The sequence below is a fragment of the Anolis carolinensis genome, chromosome 3 (assembly GCF_035594765.1).
Source record: "Anolis carolinensis isolate JA03-04 chromosome 3, rAnoCar3.1.pri, whole genome shotgun sequence".
NCBI lineage: Eukaryota > Metazoa > Chordata > Lepidosauria > Squamata > Dactyloidae > Anolis > Anolis carolinensis.
Window position 1 is genome coordinate 175,238,218 of NC_085843.1, and position 14,334 is coordinate 175,252,551.

The window sequence follows — 14,334 nt, forward strand, 5'->3', positions numbered from 1 at the left end:
GCAGATAATGTGGATTATCTGTCTTGCTATTCTGGGTTATATGGCACACATAATGATAAATACACACAAATGTCTATACTAGACAATGTCGAAGATAAGCAAACACTATAAAGGTTCAAAACATAAAAAGACATGTGTATATTAGAGCATCTTGCAAAGGCCACAGAAATAGTCAGGCCCCTCTGAGTATAGAGCTATCTTCTTTCTATGTCAAAAAGATAAGCAAATACTATAAAGTTTCAAAACATAAGTTGAACTATGTAATTTAGAGCATCATGTACATACAATATTACCTGAGAGTTAACAATAATAATAATACTATACTATACTCAGAGAGGCCTGACTATTTCTGTGGCCCTTGCAAGATGCTCTAATATACAAATCTCTTTTAATGTTTTGAACCTTTATAGTGTTTGCTTATCTCTTCGACATTATATGTCACACAGCCATATAATCCAGAATATTAAGGCAGAAAATCTCACAATATCTGCTTTGAACTGGGTTATCTAGGGTTCTCTCTCTGGCCCCTTCCACACATAGCTGAATAAAATCCCATATTTACTGCTTTGAGCTGGAAGTGTAGACTCAGATAATCCAGTTCAAAGCAGATATTCTGGGATACAGGGCTCTGTAAGGGTTCTCTCTCTGGCCCCTTCCACACATAGCTGAATAAAATCCCATGTTTTCTGCTTTGAGCTGGAATATCTGGGAGTGTGGACTCAGATAATTTAGTTCAAAGCAGATATTCTGGGTTATATGGCTGTGTGCAAGGGCCCTCTCTCTTTGCCTCCTTGTCATGTTGCTCAACTGACCCATGATTTGCATTTCTGCCTGCTGTAGCAGGCAGAAGGAATGCCCAGCTTTCCAAAGGTTATATGCTACTTAGGGCCCTTCCAGACAGGACCTATATCCCAGGATCCAATCACAATGTTTCTGTTTATCCCAGATTATCTGGCAGTGCGGACTCCTATAATCCAGTTTAACATCAAAAGCCTGGGATGGGATCCTGGAATGTGAACTATTTTCACACCCTGCTCCTTTGGATCTTAATAATAATAATAATAATAATAATAATAATAATGATAATGATAATTTGTGTGTTGTCATGAGCAGAATCAACGCTTTTATTTTTCAGTGATTGTTTTTGTTTTTTTGTTTTTTGGGGGGGGGGCACCAAAATTTCTGTTCGCCTACACTTGAAAATTGCCTTGGACCTCCTCTGTATGCGGATGTATATATTGTCACTGTAATATGTTCAACTTGTTTTTTATCAAATTAACTGACTTTAGACAGTTGCGTCTGCTTCTACAAGTGACACTTATCTTTATTTGCATTAATTTGAATTAACACTTGCTCTTTAGCACAGTCATGATGCAAGAAGAGAGAGGACAGTGACGTTTGCTCTATTTATAGCCAATCGGTTATCAGCTCATTAATTCAGTGTCCAGCCTCCTTGTCTATTGCAACATCTTCCTTGTCTGTTCTAGGCATGCTTCATAATGTTTCAAATATTAACTCTTTCACTCCTTGTAGCTTGGATTTTTACCTAGGCAATTTCTATAATCTATTAACTATTCTATCAAATATCAAGAGTGGGGAATGTCTGGCTCTTAGTATGCCATTTGACTGCAAATCCCATCACCCCATCCAACAAAGGAAATGGGAGTTGCAGTCCAAAAACATTTTCAAAATAGTATTTCTCCTATCCTTTGAATATTTGGATGTGCATCTATATCCAAGGAGTCCACCTGCTGTGGTACATAGCTTATTTTACATGGCTACAGATGTAAATTGGGAGCAAACATTTTCCACACCTTGATTAAAATATACAGAGGCCCCAGGAACTAGGTGCAAGTTGATGGTCACCCCTAATTCAAGTCAAAATAAAAGAAAAAGTCTTCACTCAGTAAAGGAACTGCCTGCTTTCATTAGACTCTATCGAATATAACTCGACATTGCTGATCAGTGAATAGTATAATCTATCTCTCCAGAGGCTTACAGCAGCATGAATCACAAGCGACTTAGAGAACACTTTAAATGGCACAATTCTCTTAAAGATTCTGAAAAGTCTGAAGTATGCAGTGACGCTTCCTCCAATACAAGCCTCAAAATGACATGCAAATTACAGACCTGCTCTGGAGAGTGGTGCTGTGGAAATGGTAATATGAAGATCCATATTTATTATATCTCAACAACTTCTTTCATTTTACAAGTAAAGAGATATATTTCATAAGTGCCTGGCCTGCCAGTCTCAACTGGGGCCTGAATGACAAGCTGTATTCTTTCTGGCTGGAGAATTGCTAGCAAATAACAATTCCTGCACAAACCAAACTGCTACACACCATTATGTCATACTGACAATATTCCATATTGAGCTTGCTTGTGTACAAGGATCATTATATTGTTTTGTAAGCTGATTTAGCCTCCTCATACTGACAGATATGCTTAAGGACCATGGGAGTGAGAAACAGCTATTTTTAATGTTTAAAATGGATGCTACAAGCAGTTAAGCTTGCCTGGAGACAAGATCATAGTGTCAGACAGACCAAGAGAGTCCACTCAAATGTTCTGTCAGCCCCTTTCCTCAACATTTCTTCCCTAAAATTTCAGTGTTCATTTTATGGGCCATCCTAGCAATATGCTTGTGGCTTGAATGACAGAGTAGGATGTAGCACAAACTTTAAAAAAGCAAACTCAAGGCAAGTGAAATGACCCCCTCCTCATATGTATGAAACCAGCATAGCTTCACATATTTATTTATTTACTATATTTATATCCCGCCCTTCTCACCCTGAAGGGGACTCAGAGCGGCTTACAAATTTTATGTACATACAATATATTATATTATTAGCATAGCACAATATTAGCATTATACTATAGTGTACTATACCACTATATTGTAATATTATTTGTAATATTACATATAATATATAATATAGAATTCATATTATTATATTGTATAATTATTAGTATTATATTGTATTACATTATATTATTCTCAAGATTATATGTATATACAAAATATTATATTATGTATTACTGTATTTTATATTGTATATTATATACTCATATATATATATATATATATATATATATATATATATATATCATATTATTAGCATAGCATGTTACTGGGGGGAGCGGCCTCCAACTGATGGTACAGTAGACAACATGGAACTGTCTTCCTGGTTCCCCCTCTTGGCTCTGGCCCCAGAGCATCAGGGGGTGATGAGGGAGATGCCTCCAACTGATGGTACAGTAGACAAGATGAAACTGTCTTCAATTTATGGCTTCAATTTATGGCTTCATAATTTATTTATGGCTTCAAGTATTCAGATAGGGTCTCCCATACAATCTACACCCTGTTCTTGGAAGTTTCATCATTTGTCCCATTGAAAACAATAGGATTATCTATTATCTGCACTTTTCTATATCCACTTAAAGTCTGGGAAAGTATCCCCTGTAGATACAGGGGTATTACAGTATTCCCCACTCCAACATCATGTCATACCCCAGCCACCTTTGGTTTCTGAACCTGATTCAGAAATGAACTTTGACCAAGATGAAGCTTATTCTGACCTTTTGCCTAGTCCGCAGAGTTCCTTTCAGTTACAGCCGCCAGCTGTTGATAGTTCAGATGCTTCTTTAATTGGGAGAGATACTGGAGATGTTACTCCCATGGCTGAACCAAATGTCCAGAGTTCCCCAGAGAACGTGCCCTTCAACCGAAGGGAGTTTCTGCATCGCCAGAGATCAGAAAAACAAGGGCTTCGAAGGACTAACCGCTTGGCATGGTGAGGAGATTGTGGATAAGAAGATTATCTTGGGAACCTTTGGGGAGTTTGGTTTCCCTTCGTTGGGATCTGATCTTCGTTCCATAAAAATGTCTTGCACTGCAAACACTTTGCGGTGTCAACGTAGCAAATACCCAAGAACAGTTCACCGACTCTAGCTCCTGGTGTTTACCCAGCCTGTTCCTGGCGGCTAAGCCGAGCCGTGACTCCCGAGTAGAACCGGAGTAAATCCTCTTTCTTGCCTTGTTTCTGAATCAAGTTTGATCTTCGCTTTGTCTCGTTCCTGCCTTGATATCCATGACCTCCTAGTGACTTGTTATTCAGCCTTGTTTCCTTGTTGTTCCCCACTCAAACTTTCCAACAGTTTGAGCGTGTTTCGGTTTTTGGACATTGGACAATTATATTGGACATTTCTCTTCATCTTTTTGGACTTATTCATACCTATTCACAAAGGACTATTTCCCACTCATCCTTTCCAGTTATGCATTCCTGAATTTATATTTGCTTTAATAAAGATATTATATGATTATTGGTCTCGTCTAGTTTCCAGTGCTCATGCTGCCTTGGGGTGCAACACATCAATTATCCCTTCACCCTGTTTCTAAATAAATATGAAGAAATATGATTATTTATTATTATTACCTTGACCGGAAACTACAATTTTAACATACTTATAACATACATAGTGCACTTTTGCCCAGTTCGTTTTATGATTTTATTGTTGTATTTTAATATGTTTTTACTAATGTTTTTATTATTTGTATGTTAATGTTTATTTTCATTTGCATGTGGTTTTTCCCGTTTGATGTGTTTTATGTTCCTGATTGTATTTGTTTGGGCTTTTGCCCCATGTAAGCCGCCCTGAGTCCATTCGGGGAGATGGAGGTGGGGTGTAAGAATAAAGATTATTATTATTATTATTATTTACTGTACTCTGACCTTGTCAGCTTGGTTGGAGCTATTGACATCATGGCAACTCGAATATAAGCTGACCCGATGTCAGGACATGATTCAAAGCTTGGAAGAACAAGCACTTGACTCCTGCCCCTGCCAACATACCTGAAGCAAGGTCAGCGTTAACAAACAAACCTGGAGGAGGAGAGCAGGCCTGTGAGGAAACAATAATCAGGAGAAATCGTTCACAGGAGTTGGAGAAGGCTGGGGAGGGGTTTGGAAGGGGAGGAGGGAAGAGTACTTTAAAAGGGTCGGAAGGTAATAAGAAAATTAGTAGTGTTATTTTCTTTCTCGTGTGTGTAGGAGCAATAAAGCGGCTACGTCCACCTTGGAGTGTGAGTACTGGTTAATTGCTAGAAACTACCAGCAGAAACTGACACCCCAACATAAACCAAAGAAACCTAATTATACCATAATAACTGGGAAAACTTGTTGACTCGAATATAAAATGAGGGTGGGAAATGCAGCAGCTATGGGTAAATTTCAAAAATGAAAATAGATATCAATAAAATTAATTTATTTGAGGCATTGGTAAGTTAAATGTTTTTGAATATTTACATAAAACTGTAATTTAAGATAATAATAAGACTTTAATAAGACTGTCCAGCTCTGATTACCTATATACTCAAGTATAAGACAACCAGAATATAAGCCAGCCAGGACCCTCACTCATGTAAAATTGAGGGGGGGGGGAGCTTTTCAGCCCTTAAAAAGGGCTGAAAAACTGGTTTATACTCAAGTATATAGGGTAATTAATTTTAAACTTTATTAATTGAATCTTTTGTGATTCTGAAATTGAAGTTCATGCTTTTATGTTATATATAATTTAATTTGATTATGTAATTTTAGTTTTATATTACAATTCACAGTTAGATGTTGGTTTACTTGGGGATTCAAGTGGTTCATTATTGTATTTGTGTTTATGGCTGTTCTTAAGGCATTGAATGTTTGCCTTCATGTTTGTGTTTGCTGGAATCTGTCCTGAGTCCTCTCGGGGAAATAGGGCAGAATGTAGTTCAATAGGCAGTAATGTTATGTTGTAATTACTGTATTTATGAATTTAGCACCAAAATATCACGATATATTGAAAACATTGACTACAAAAATGGCTTGGATTATCCAGAGGCTTGGATAAGCGAGGCTTGGATTAGTGAGACTCTACTGTATATAGAATGGAAATGTTAAAGATAAAGATATAAAGATTGTCTAAAAAAGAAATGAATATGTAAATGAAAACAATCCTCGTGTTGGTGGTGGGAATTGTAAATGTTTTGTATGTGAACGGTATGCATTTTTTGTGTTTTAAAAAATAAAATTCGTTGGAACCAAAATATTTCCTCTTAGGGATGTTATATATAGAAAAAGATAGAAATAAGGAAATCCTATTTTACTATCTGACCACTGCAGCGAGAATGGTTTTTGCTAAATACCGGAAAGATAAAGAAGCACCGGAAATAAGATGTTGGACAAAAAAGATCTGGGAAATAATGAATATGGATAGGTTAACACACTTACTGTGTTTCCCCTAAAATAAGACAGGGTCTTATATTAATTTGTGCTCCCAAAGATGCTCTAGGTCTTAGTTTCAGGGGATGTCTTATATTTCTATGAAGAAGAATTCACATTTATTGTTGAACAAAAAATGAACATTTATTATATACTGTACAGTAGTTGTCATCACAAACCAACATAACCAGACAAACTGTGAATCCTATCAAGAATTTCTTGTTACTACCATTATTTCCATGTACATCTAGTATGTATATTTACCAATCCTGCATGCTCTGGTGTTCTGTTTGGCAGGCACTGGGCATCCTTCGAAACAAAAACTTTGCTAGGTCTTACTTTTGGGGGAGGTCTTATATTTAGCAATTCAGCAAAATTTCTACTAGGTCTTATTTTTCGGGGATGTCTTATTTTCGGGGAAACAGGGTATTAAAAAACAATCAAGGAAGACCAAAAAAAAGACAGACTGGGAAACGGTCAAAAATTATTTAAAAGAAGAATTCAAAGTACTAATTTAAATTGAGAAAGATGATAAGGTCTGCAAAATTTAAGAATATGTAAATAATAGGCATTGTGTGAATTACAGATACTAGAGTGTGATGGTGGAGGAAAGGATGGCAAAATTTCTGTTATGCAAGACACCGTGTATAAGATGGAAGTCAATTTTATGTAACTGGTGTTTTTTGTTCTCATTATCTTCTTTTTTACTTCCATTTATTATTGAATTCCCCTTTTTTAAATTCCCTTTTCTATTCCTTTCCTCATTCTTTTCATTTTGTCGTAAATTTCTGTTTTTTTCTTTCTTCCCTTTTTTATTGTAATTTTCATGTTGAAAAGCATTAATAAAAACTTATTTTAAAAAATAAATTAAATAAAATTCGTTTTAATAATAATAATAATAATAATAATAATAATAATAATAATAATAATAATAAACATTATTTCCTGATAATGTCTAGAGCTCAGAAAACCTATTTTTCTACTGCGACTTCCCTATGCAGCCTGGCCACTGGACATGCTATGGTGAGTGTCTGGGAGACAGATTGTACAAAGATAACTTTTAAAAGATCTGATAACATCTGCTACACCAGACTTTTTTTAAACAAAGATGTGCCCGATAGATCAAGAGAAACTCCAATAATGGGTGCAAAGTTGTCCCACAGTTTCAAAAGTTCCCTGTCTATAGCAGATGAGGACATCAGTGAGAATACCATGCCAAACTTTCTATCTAACTGTGTGTATTTAGTACCTGTGAAGGTCATTGGCTGCGACAGGTCACTTTGATCTCAACAGATGGTTCCTATCAGGACAAAAGCTTACATTGACTGCCAAATCTGGGGCCAGTCTAGAACATCTATACTTTGGACTTGCCTTGTCATTACTGTTATAGCAGACACATGCACCTGTCTGGGTCCTTGTTGTTACACATTGGCATCCTGATGGTTCAACCATGCCAAGTCACCTCATTCTATCTATCAGAGCTGCCACTCCTTGCTGTTCAAAGAGTTCCTTCCAAGAGCCTGGTTATTGCTTGACACATCTGTGATGTCATCATGGAACAACCACATAACCAACAGGAAGGAAAGGAATCAAGCCCCTCCTCCTTGCTGGTCATGCAGGCACTCCATTCTGACATCACAAATGTGACCACAATGACGAGGCACTCAGACAGAGCTCTGTGGCCAGTGGGGAGTGATGGCGGTGACATGGGGATAAGCCATCCTTTGTCCCTGAACTGATCAACAGAGAGAAAAAGTAATTGTATGGTGTCCACCTGGACAGAAGACTTAGCTGAATCAGACCAGATTCAACTGTCTAGTCTGTTGCAAAACCACAGGATATTCTAGAGCAGGGGTCCCCAAACTAAGGCCCGGGGGCCGGATGCGGCCCATCGAAGCTGTTTATCCGGCCCCCATGGCACAAGGGCAGAAGGGGGTTGGACTAAATGACCCAAGAGGTCTCTTCTTCTCTTACAACCATTATTATTATTATTATTATTATTATTATTATTATTATTATTATTATTAGCAACATTGAGGCTGGGTGGCCATCTGCCAGGGGTGCTTTGCTTGTGCTTTCGGTGCACAAAGGCAGAAGGGGATTGGACTCAATGGCCCAAGGGGTCTCTTCCAACCCTCTTTATTATTATTATTATTATTATTATTATTATTATTATTATTATTATTATTAACATTGAGGCTGGGTGGCCATCTGTCAGGGGTGCTTTGCTTGTGCTTCTGGTGCGCAAAGGCAGAAGGGGGTTGGACTCAATGGCTCAAGGGGTCTCTTCCAACCCTCTTTATTATTATTATTATTATTGTTATTATTATTATTATTATTATTATTGCTCAGTGGCCAAATATAGTCCGGCCCTCCAACGGTCCAAAGGATCGTGAACTGGCCCCCTGTTTAAAAAGTTTGGGGACCCCTGTTCTAGAGTTTCCACCAAGCTCAGAAATGCCTTGCCTAAATTGGCAGAGAGATAGGTTAAAGCAGTAAAACCCCTGATCCTCACAGGAAGCTAATTTACATCATAAGAACTGCCGGTACTAGATTTAAGATGAATCTACTTTTTTTTGCTTCTGTTTTACCTAGTTCTCTGAAATGGAGAAGCAAACTGGTTTGTACCCGAGTTAAATGTATTTGGGATCTTAAGAGAGATACACTTTCACTCTTCTCTTCCTCCCAGCCACTCCTGTAATGAAACAATTAAAATATATAGTCCTTCTTCTTCTTCAATCACATAGTCTTTTCCGATTCTGTGACCAGTCCATGCCAGAGCTCCCTGTCGGCCGTCGCCGCCCCCAGTTCCTTCAAGTTCGTGCCAGTCACTTCAAGGATACTGTCCATCCATCTTGCCCTTGGTCGGCCCCTCTTCCTTTTTCCTTCCATTTTCCCCAGCATCATGATATTTTCCAAGCTTTCCTATCTTCTCATGATGTGGCCAAAATACTTCATCTTTGCCTCTAGTATCATTCCCTCCAGTGAGCAGTCGAGCATTATTTCCTGGAGGATGGACTGGTTGGATCTTCTTGCAGTCCAAGGCACTCTCAGGATTTTCCTCCAGCACCAAAGTTCAAAAGCATCTATCTTCCTTCGCTCAGCCTTCCCTATGGTCCAGCTTTCGCATCCATAGGTTACTATGGGGAGTACCATTGCTTTCACTATGTGGACCTTCGTTGCCAGTGTGATGTCTCTGCTCTTCACTGTTTTATCAAGGTTGGCCATGCTCTCCTCCCAAGAAGTAAACGTCTTCTGATTTCCTGGCTACAGTCTGCATCTGCAGTGATCTTCGCACCTAGAAATATAAAGTCTGTCACTGCCTCCACGTTTTCTCCCTCTATTTGCCAGTTAGCAATTGGTCTGGTTGCCATGATATTGGTTTTCTTGATGTTTAACTGCAGCCCGGCTTTTGTGCTTTCTTTTTTCACCTTGGTGATAAGGCTCCTCAGCTCCTCCTCACTTTCAGCCATCAGAGTGGTTTCATCTGCATATCTAAGGTTGTTAATGTTCCTTTCAGCAATTTTAACTCCAGCCTTGGATTTGCCGAGCCCCGCATGTTGCATGATGTGAAAGTATGCAACCCTGCCGTACTCCTTTCCCAATCTTGAACCAGTCTGTTGTTCTGTGGTCTGTTATTGGTCTTTATACAGATTTCTCAGGGGACAGACAAGGTGACTTGGTATCCCCATACCACCAAGAATATACCACAGTTTATTATGGTCCACACAGTCGAAGGCTTTAGAATAGTCAATAAAGCAGAAATACACGTTTTTCTGAAACTCCCCGTCTTCCTCCATTATCCAGCGGATATTGGCAATTTGGTCTCTCGTTCCTCTGCCTTTTCTAAACCCAGCTTGTACATCTGGCAACTCTCGCTCCATGTATTGCTGGAGTCTTCCTTGCAGGATCTTAAGCATTACCTTACTGGCATGGGAGATAAGTGCCACTGTACAGAAGTTTGAGCATTCTTTAGCATTTCCCTTTTTTGGTATGGGGATATAAACTGATTTTTTCCCAATCTGATGGCCATTCTTGTGTTTTCCATATTTGCCTGCATATGGCATGCATCACGACAGCATCATCTTCCAAGATTTTAAATAACTCAGCTGGGATCCCGTCATCTCCTGCTGCCTTGTTATTAGCAATGCTTCTTAAGGCCCATTCAACCTTGCTCCTCAGGATGTCTGGTTCTAGTTCACTCACCACACCGTCAAAGCTATCCTCTAAATTATTATCCTTTCTATGCAGATCTTCTGTATATTCTTGCCACCTTTTCTTGATCTCTTCTGTTAGGTCCCTGCCATCTTTGTTTTTGATCATGCCCATTTTGGTCTGAAATTTGCCTCCAATGTTTCTGATTTTCTGGAAGAAGTCTCTTGTCCTTCCTATTCTATTGACTTCTTCCAAAATATATATTCCAAAATATATAGTGCATGCACTGCTTTACCAGAGAAAGATGATTTGTGTCACACAAGTGAACAATAAAAAACAAATGGTTTATTCTTCTTAAACCCAGAACAACATATGTATAATGTTTTCAGTTGCACCAACTCACATAATGCTTTTTATGATAAATTTAAAGTAGTTTTTCCTTTGTCCATGTGGATATATTCCTTCCAGCAGCGCATGAAGCAAGAACACACTTCAAAACTCCCCCCCCCTCTCTCTCTCTGCTTCATTATTCCAACTGTCATTCTGCACCTGTTTAGCTCAGGCCTGAACAAAATTGCAACAGTATCAAAAACTCCCAGGCTTAACAGCTCTCCAGACATGGCTCAACCAATCAGCTTAATGCATCGTATTTTGCAGTTGACATACACACACATTAAATGATTTCTTACATATAGAGACAACTCCCACCCACACTGTCAGGCAGTCCCTATTCAAAATGCCCTCCAACACTTCACAGAAGGAAAACAGAACCCATATAGTAAAGCAACATCAGATTGTGACCAAGATGGCAAAAGTGATTAAAGGCTAGAAATAGCTGCAGCAGTTTGCTTTTGCTGCCACCTAAAGGCAAAAACAACATTTCTTCCATTTCCTCTTCTCTCTCTCTCCCCCCCCCCCCTTGAGTAGAAACATTTCCACTTTGAAATATGTTTTCAATGATTTACGTAATCTGAAGAAAATGTGGATAGAACAAAGGAGGAAATAGAAACTGGGACATTTTAAAAACAGCTGAAAAATGGGATGATAGGATTACTCAAGAATGTCCTGCCAGACTAGGAGAATCGGGGTGTATGCTTCAAGGGAACAAGGATTTAGGAATAAATCTAAACACAGATATCTAACCAACATTCACAAGAGGGGAGAATTTTATATTATAATTCTTTTCACAAAAACATAAATCACCAAACATATTTTTAAAAGTCATTATTCACACACATCTTTTTCCAGAGAGGAGTATTGAGAAATAAGACTCCTCTACTGCTACTTGAGATGATAAAGTCCAGAATTTATTTCTTTATTTTGACTTGGGATAGAATAACATTCTCTCAGTTGACTGCTTCATTTTGCATAATGGGTAAAAAAACATCATTCACAGTCACTTTAGATATCCAGGAGAAGAAAAAAAGAAAGGGAGAGTATTTCATGAACTTTCCTGCTTTGCTTTTCTTATGAGTCTAGGACAAATGGAAGGAGTGGGATGTTATTCCTGAGAGAGCTATGCACATTCTCCTGAAAATTGGTTAAGACACAAAAATGTGAGGACAGAATGCACATATCACTCATGTTCCCTTACATATTGCTTCTCTGCAATGTTTGAATAGGCTTTAAATCCCTCTGTAGGCAAAACAAATGCTCTTTGAAAAATGGTAAACAATTAAGCTCTGCAGTGGATCTTAAATGCAGGCCCTTCATTTCCAATAACTGTGTAAGGAAGCATCTAGAGCCTTCTTTCTACAGATGAATTTTGAGTACATAAATAATTTGGAGACATCTTGTATTAATATGAATATAATCTGTCAGAGTAATGGTTCCTTTTCAAGCTTCCCTAGACAAAAGTGTTAAGTGCTGCTGGGCACTTTTCTTGCATGTCCAATTGTAAGAAGAGCTGCCTTTGATTGCACCATGTGGGAATTGCATCCCTTACTCCAAGCTCTGGAGATGTGCTCCATTTCCCTGTCAAACCAATGACCTCTTCAACAGGCTCATCCAAATGCCTCTGGGTCTTCATTTTTCTCGTGCCACTGTTATGCTCTAACGCAGTTGCATGGGCACAAAAGGTAACATGGAATTGTTCATCAAAATGAGAACTATAACAACTAGAATTCAAAAAGAGGAATAGACCATAATTATTACGTGCAAAATTGTTCTGTGTCCAACCCCCAAATGTTGCCTTTGTTACCATCCTCTCTGCCTCTCAAGGCCCTTCCGCACAGCCATATAACCCAGAATATCAAAGCAGATAATCCACAGTATCCGCTTCGAACTGGGTTATCTGAGTCCATACTGCCATATAATCCAGTTCAATGTGTATTTCATACAACTGTGTAGGAGGGGGCCTTACTACCACCCTGTTGCTTTTTCTTGCCTGCTGATTTTAGAGTCATTAACCTCTCTGCAAATAGTTCATTGCTTTCTTTATTGTCAAAACCAATGTCAACAAATATGTTTTCTGAATGCTATTTCAGACTTATTTAAAAGAAATAATTGGTTTGCATTAATGCATTCATCATGCACCATTTTTGAAATAGCTTGTAAAAACAGCATTCTGAGCTCTGCCACTGTTTCCTTCTCTGCTTCTTCCCCTCATTATTTCTCTCGTCCCCTTTCATGTTTTGCTTCTAAGACTTGAGTCTATCCTTGCACCAGGCCTCAATCTATCTCATAGTCTTTATTAATATCTGATCTTGAAACCATGCAAATACTGCTTCTTGCCAAATGTACTCCCCTCATCCACTACACTGATTTGTTAAATGGTAAGTGAACTGATGGCAATGAGAAGGTAAGATCAATGAATTGTCAAAGGCAATAATGAACACCACTCAGAAACAGGAGAACTCCAGAAAACAAGCAATCAAGGACCAGTTAACACCTCCCAAACAGAGGATGCTTCCAGACAACAAAGGCCAGGCTACCTCTATGCAGATACCCTCACTGTTTGACTTTGCAAACTTCATGGCTACTCAAATGCTAATCCAACCTTGCTAATTGCAACATTCACACTTGCTTTAAACAGACAAGGGTTCTTTCTCCCACCCTTGACATTCCACAGATATACATAAACTCTACTGTCAAGGCAACTGTAATTCTAGAGCCAAACCTGCTTTGGTTGCTTTAATAAGAGGGCTATATCTCTGTAGAATCCCATTTCTCCATATACCGTTAGCTTAAGCATACAAAAGATGTAAAAACAAATAGTTATTCGAGAAGTGGAATGTTTTGAAAGGCAAACCTAACCATATTGAAATTATGAGTAATAATAACCATTTTAACATTTGTGAGTTCTAAAACCCTCTTACTGGGAAGACAGTAATTTTGAAAGGCAGGTGAGAAAAATTATTAAATTAGAAATAGCCACATAACAATGTTGGGGAAAGACTACTATGTGATTGGCCTTTGAACTCATCCATAAATGTAATTCTTAAAATGTTGGCAATTCATTCCATATTTAATCTGATTGAGTCTGTACAATACATATTACATATGTGTCCATATATCTATAATATTTTCTCCTCTTGAACACATATGAGGCATCCTGAAAGCAGAACTTTAAGGATGTGTGTCATGGGACCGATTCAAAGAGCTGAGTCTGCAAGCTCTTGAATCAGAGCCATAACAATTCGCACTCCTCTACAGCTCCTACGGGCACCTGGCAGCAAAGCATGGGAAATTCTGGAGAGAGAATAAAAACAATTTTAATGAGTAGTTTGTGTTGTAGTGATGATAATGATACATGGGGTGGGGTTTGGGTGATGATTTTTACGTGTGGTGTGACGTTGTAGCGAAGGTAATAAAGATGATTATATGTAAACATTATGTCATTCTCGACTTTCCCAAGTCGTGTGTTCTTCAATAAAGATCCCGTTTGATAGCAACTGCCTTTGGTTTGTGTTCCTGCGGGTCGTTT